Here is a 5662-nt window from a genome sequence, read left to right as displayed (position 1 = left end):
TGCTGTTTCTGAAATCTTAAACATCATCTAGTTTCAAGTTAAAGTAAAAATATTTAAATTGGCAACACTTTTTTCTATTGGGCATTTTCTCTTGGGAGAGTTAAGGTACCCTTTCAGAAATGAACCATTCCTGGACCCATAGACGTCCAAGGGGGGGGGGGGGGTAAAGTGGGATTACCCCCCCCCCCCCTCCAACACCCCATTTTTCATTTTTTTTTCATTTCATCCTCCCTCCCATTTAAAATTTACCCCTACCCTGGGGTGCCGTAGGCAACCCCTACTATTTAGGAGGGGGTATTTAACCCCCCACCTCAAAAAAAATCTTCGACGCCCCTGCCTGGACCTATAGAAGTTTCACAATGAAGGAAGCCCTCTGCTACAGATAGATAGACATCTTAATCCTTTTTTTTTTATAGTGGATGGATATTTGAACAAGTTGAATTAAATAAACCTATATCTAAAAAAAATACCAAGGGTCGGCATACATTTTGGTTCTATAAAAATTTGTACTGAACGGATTGCTATGATAGAATATGTTTAGACATCCAGCTGTTTTACATAAAAGAATATTATTTGATAAAAAAAAACACTTAAACTATAAAAAATTAAATATGCAGGAGAGGACTTATTCATTCTTGGCCTTACAAGTATTACGCAAATCAAATAACAAAATATATATTCAAAGTTATTTACTAAGTATATTTGCGATTACTTTTATTTAATAGATTTTTCCAATTTTTAACATTTACAAAAGGGCCTGCTTTATTGCTTCAAGATCCATGTCAGATCTATATAGGAAATAAATGTCTATAAACGAGCTCAAGTTTTCCAAGGAATAAATGTTTAAAACTCATAGTGCTCCAATAATCCATAATAAACTCTCACTGCCCAGAACAATAAAACCCAATATTTTACTTTATTAAGAATAAATTCATTTTTTTTATTTCATCTTGCTATTTACATAATATTGAAGTATTTTATTACTATTCTTAAAAAAGAAAATTTAAATTCATAATATAGTAAATTTAAGAAAACTTAGTTTTAAAATGAGTTGATTCTAGCGCCCCTCCCTAATGTGTCCAAATTTTGAAACAAAAATTAAAAACATTTTAACCCTTTCCTGACGGTTATAAAAAAATCTATATATTGGAAAATAAATTCCGTAATTTAAATTGCATTTTTGAAAGAATGAAAATGGCTTTATTATAAATACGTATTTGAAGATTAAATTAAGAAATCAAAAGAAAATGGAAGAAAAAGCAAGTTAGAGAGAGGTTTATTTAAAAAAAAAACAAGAAATTTAAGGCAGAATGTTAATACGTTCATAGTATCAAAGGCTTTTATTATAAAATAAATAACTAAAATCAGCAGGACAGAAATTCTAACGTAAGTAGTTGAACTTGAAGTAATCTTTATGTGTAAGTTAATATATTTATCTCTTTCTATTCTAAATGCATAAGAATATTTTAAACTAGCGGATGTGTACCTAGCATCCAGGGGCTCTCAATTAAAAGGGGCAGAAACAGGCTAGAAAAAATAGCTCAAAATCATCTGAAAATGAAAGAACCTAATACCATAATTGGACCTATTTAAAGCTTACCTAAAATAGAGAACACAATTGCTTCAGTAGTTATTGAGATCTTAACCTTCATAAAAAAGTGGAAAAACATATTTTTACAGACAGACTGACGGGCCAATTGAGATGCAGAGTAGATGCTCATCACCCTGTAAAATTTTACCAGAGCTGGATCTTTAAATCATTTCAATGGTGATCTAAACCACCCCGCGCAAAATTTCAGCCAATCACAGCGGCGCTTTTTAAAAATATGCCGCTGTGATTGGCTGAAATTTCGCGCGGGGTGGTTTAGATCACCATTGAAATGATTTAAAGATCCAGCTCAGGGAAAAATTCATCTTTCTTTCAATCAAATAACAATCAGAGCATTACTGATAGACTGACAGACCAGGTAAATTATATAATGGATGCTTATTTGTAAAGGAGAACCATATCGATTCTGCGTTTATAGAGATCTTTTAGTACAGACAGACACACACACACACCGAGATCCTTTTACTTTATTTTAAGGACTATAGGCTAGACTTCTATTTTCAATAGAAGAAAAGGCACATTTCCCTACAGAAATTTGATAAATAAAACTTTTACATTTTAAATTAAAAGTCTTGCAGGGTATTTCCGACAGGCTGATGGAATAAGTAAATAACATATTGGATGCTTAAAGGTATAGGATATATTCTCAAAAATTAAAACCGTCTATCTTTAATAGCAGATGGTGAATTATGTTTTACCCTCAGACGGACATTTCTAATTAAAGAGGGTCTTCGCGTAAAAAATATTATATTTAATAAAAAAGCAAGGTCAGCCAAAGTGAGGATTAGGGTGCTTTCCCATATCGAGTGCATATCGAGCATTGAAAATACACTTCCATATTTTAGAAATAAATTGTAAATTAGAAGGGATAGTTTTTTGTGCATAAGCCTAACTCCTGCAGGGGGCCCTAACCCACCAAGGTTTACCCTTGATGTGCCCTTACTCTTGATAAGATATTAATTATAGAACATATAGAATTTCTTAGAAATTTTAAAGCAAGGATGACATCATTTATAAGTCCTTAGTAAAGCTAATAAACATGGAAATCTTTACAATAAAATTTATATAATATCTTTGATAGTAGATGCATATTAAAGCATTCCAACAGACGGACGGACAAAGTAAGTTCATCAGTATGGGGATGTTTTTAATTCCAGCCATTGATCTTTTATAACTGAAGAGAAATTCACGTTTACTTCTTTACGGTTTCTTTCAGACAGACAGACATTTCAATTAGAGTACCAAGAAACATATGATAACATCCATAAACTTTGTGAAGTTCATAAAAATCTAATAAAATAGACGGACAATATGGTTAAAACATTAGATGTCAATAGAAATATATACAGTAAACTTAAAACATAAAATACCATAAAATCTAATTACTAAAACTTTAGCATAATGGACGGACTGACTGACAAAGTTAATTATATATATATGATGCTTTTTAGTCAGTAAAATCCTCACAGACAAATTTGCTTTTCATTTTTAATTTTAAGTAAATCATAATTCTGATTTTGTACCAGACAGACATACAAAGTTCAAGTAAGATTTTCTGCTAAAATATTTTTTAGTAGAGAAGCTACTCTATAATTTATAATATAATAAGTTTTCCTAATAACTCGGACCCTAAGACGGCCTGAAGCCGCTTCGTCATATCTTAATAATTGCATTAGCCTTTTACCTTTCCAGTAAGGATATTTAATATTCTCAAGAGCATTACAGACCAGCGAACAACGTGAGCTGTAGGCTAGTATGATATATGATAATGATAAAAAATGTATTTAACTAGTTTTGAATAGCCAAATTACTTAACTCTTGTTTAAAAATAACTAATTCTATCCATTTCAGGAAATCTTTCTTATTCTCGTCTTACGTCTAGCTGCTTTGAAAGGAGCCGTGTGATTATTTTCCAGGTCTAGAGAACTGGTGGCTTATTAACCCTCTCTAAATAAACTTTACTTTAACGTCCGTACGTCCGTAACGGATAGCTTTTTTCGTTAATTTAAGCATGTTAGAATTGTCCTATCGATTTCAATGGTGATTTCTTTAATAGTTAGGTACGATTTAGAAAGCGTAGCAACTCTATAATCATTACCAAAATGTCCGTACGTCCATTTTAAACATGTTGATTTTTTTTACTTTTTTAACAACAAAATTTTATGTGATCTAATCATCCAAGTGATCTGATTTTTGGTATATTGATTCCTGGGACAACAAAGTATAATGTAGTAAGCGAAGCTCCTCTATAATCAGGTCCTAAAAATGTAAGTATGTCCATAAACATTATCTTTAATCAAGCAGTTTTTCAACAGTATATTTTGCTTATTGAGTTCTGACACTATACAAGTGTTAATGTCCGTTTGTCCTACCGTTTTAGTGCTTCGCTTTTATGGATGTTGTCATCCTTGTTAATATCTATTCAATATAACATTGTTATAAAGTGCTAGTATTACAATTTTAAAATGAGCTTCTTTTCATTTCAATTCCTCCCCAACAATCAAGCATTTAATTGGGCTTAAACCTTGCAGGACCTAACCTTCTGTCAGAGAGAGAGAGGGGTCTGTAAATTATACTGGTAGCCCAAGTTTTAAAATCACGTTGACTTATTCGCTGGTACAAATTAATTAGTTAAATTTATTGCACTTTAATTGGTTGGTTTAAAACTTGAAGTGTCCAAACTTTTCAACCAATATTTTTAGATTACATAAGGGTAGTTTGCTTATCGTCTATTGTCACCTAAGTTTCCTCAATTTTGTCGATTTGAAATATCAATGGTTTACATCCACTTTACATCTTTACCTATCTATAATACAAAGTAGAACGATGTCTATTTGTCTGTCTGTCTGTCTGTCTGTCTGTCTGTCTGTCTGTCTGTCTGTCTGTCTGTCTGTCTGTCTGTCTGTCTGTCTGTCTGTCTGTCTGTCTGTCTGTCTGTCTGTCTGTCTGTCTGTCTGTTCGTCCGTCCGTCCGTCTGTCCCTTAAGATGCCGAAGGCACGGGCTAAAAATACATTTCTATATTCGTAGAAAACTGGATATAATATGATGCTAGACATAGTTTTTTCGTATGGATGAGAACAGGTTCCTATCCACCGGATTCGAATGAATACGAGAAATAAAATTATCATTTCTAGCAGGGGGAATGCCTTGGTAAATAATCAGGCCCATCTACAACTCCAATTCCGTATATAGAAAGTTTAAGGGCCTGCAATCAAAGTATTACAATATCATTTCAATTAAGCGTTGATAGTTGATACTAGGGTTGGGCCGGATACTTTTTTGGCCGGATACCAGATACCGGATATCCGGCTGATTTCAAATGCCGGATATCCGGTAACCGGCCGGATATCCGGCAAATATCCGGTTATCAGGCCAAATTACCGGATATCCGGCCGGATAACCGGCCAAATTACCAGATATTAAAGTAGTAAAAAAAAATTTGTTCAGAAATCTTATATAGATTTACATAAAGTTAAACTTATTCAGAAAAATGTTCTTCTATCTTCAATAATAAGAAAATTATAGCCATTTAAGATTTTAAAAAGCAGAGATTTTTGGTGCAAAGTATAAAAAATTATAGAGCTGGATATCCGGCCGGATAGTTTCAATATCCGGTATCCGGCCGGATATTTAAAATGGCCGGATATCCGGCTGGATATCCGGCCACACCGGATATCCGGCCCAACCCTAGTTGATACTCAACAATATTAAATGTAATACTATAACATATTCATTCTTGATTTAACCATACTAGCCTACAGCTCACGTTGTTCGCTGGTCTGTAATGCTCTTGAGAATATTAAATATCCGTACTGGAAAGGTAGGAGGCTAATGCAATTATTAAGGTATAAAATCCGATTAGTTAAGAATTTATAGAGGGCCCGATCTTTCAGGGTTATGACAGAAGACTTATTTTATGTTTGCTGACCAATGCATGTATACTCTAAGTATAATATTGTCAGTCGGTCTATCGGTAATGCTCTTAAATAATTTTACCAGCTTTTATCGAAGATATTTTTTGTGTAAAGATTCACTATGCATCATTACTTTAT

This window comes from Acartia tonsa, chromosome 5 (assembly GCF_053477335.1).
Source record: "Acartia tonsa isolate MP-2025a chromosome 5, ASM5347733v1, whole genome shotgun sequence".
NCBI classification, from domain to species: domain Eukaryota; kingdom Metazoa; phylum Arthropoda; class Copepoda; order Calanoida; family Acartiidae; genus Acartia; species Acartia tonsa.
Note: the sequence above shows the minus strand (reverse complement) of the source record.